The following is a 1,510-nucleotide window of genomic DNA, read 5'->3' as shown; positions in this document are numbered from 1 at the left end:
CTGACCGACTTGCTGATTCTGTTTATAAACAAAATCATGGGGTTAATACTTGAGCTTGCCATATGTAACATGTCCCTTTTTCATCATCATCTTGAGATTTACGTGTGATGAGATGTCTTATCTCCCATTCATCCTAATTTTAGTTGCAGATTGTAAAATTGTTTTTCTCAAGTGTAAAATCAGAAAAATTTAAGTTAATATTGGCAGCAATATCAAAATAAATATAAATAACTTATTTAACTTACAGCATCAATTTATTATATTTTCTAGAGAGATGATTATTTAAAATAATGAAACGTTGGGATTCTATATATGTGTGTGTGGTTTGGGCCCTCTTAGCTATTCCACACCTTTGCAGGAGTCTATGAAATCGAACATAACATGTGCCCACACGCTAGTGCCCATGCATCACACTGGTGCTATGCATCATAACCCTGATCAGCTCAATCTCAGGTGTAAATTGTACCCCAAGTTAGACACACCGAACCCTTTCTGATTCTCCTACGCCCATAGCCCACCAAACCATTCCACCCTTTCATAAAGAATTTAAATTGGTTAGTTTCTCTTGTTTATCTCCTGGGACTATTTTTCCTCTTGGGACTGAAATTGCAATATGGATACAAAATTGTACACATGAATATGCAATTGTCATATTATCAATTGTCAAAAAATTAAATGTTTGAAACTGTGCCTTGGTGATTTTTTAGTATTACAAAGATGTTATCTTTTAAACAATTGTTGATGTGAGCAAATTAGGAAGTCCCCAGGACATTTCCTGAAGATTGATGGCATCCCCCAATGACCCGAGAGCATCAAGTTGTTCCTAGGTGCTGCCCCCAAAAACAAAAAACAAAAACAATAAGCACCAGAAACATTCTGACACATATTGGGGACACTCACATGTGGAACAACACTGTTAAGTGTAAATATGTTATGGAAATTCTTTTTAGAACTACATAAAGGAATAAAACAAAAAATAATTTCTATTTGAGATTGCTTCCAATGGTATCAATTGAGCACATTTAGACATTCAGGACTCTTTTCAATCGAATTGCTGGGAAGTCGAAGAAAAAGAACAAACATGCTTATAGATGATAACTACAAGTTCCTGTTGAAAACATTTGCAGACCACAATCCCATGCAAACAATGGAATGCTGTAAATCAAGAACCTTCAATTAGGCATGCATTTGTAGGAAATGATACTTTCCAATAGGCAACTTTTAAGAAGCAAAATACTTCTCCTAATATTAATTTAATAGATTGAAATTATATTTAGTCTATTGTACCAAATCTTCTCTAGCGAAAGTTCCAAATACCTGAGTAAGACACTGAAATCCGCTCATGCTAAATTGCACAAAATAGTGACAAAATCATTTTTTCAAAAACAGGAACAATGAGAAAACATTGTCATTGACAATCCAAAATTAAGAGAAAGGAAAGTTCTAGAAATATTTTTCAAGTAGCATATAATTGGAGACAATTAGATTTGATTAATATTAACACCAAAAA

This window comes from Cryptomeria japonica, chromosome 9, assembly GCF_030272615.1.
Source record: "Cryptomeria japonica chromosome 9, Sugi_1.0, whole genome shotgun sequence".
NCBI classification, from domain to species: Eukaryota; Viridiplantae; Streptophyta; class Pinopsida; order Cupressales; family Cupressaceae; genus Cryptomeria; species Cryptomeria japonica.
Note: the sequence above shows the minus strand (reverse complement) of the source record.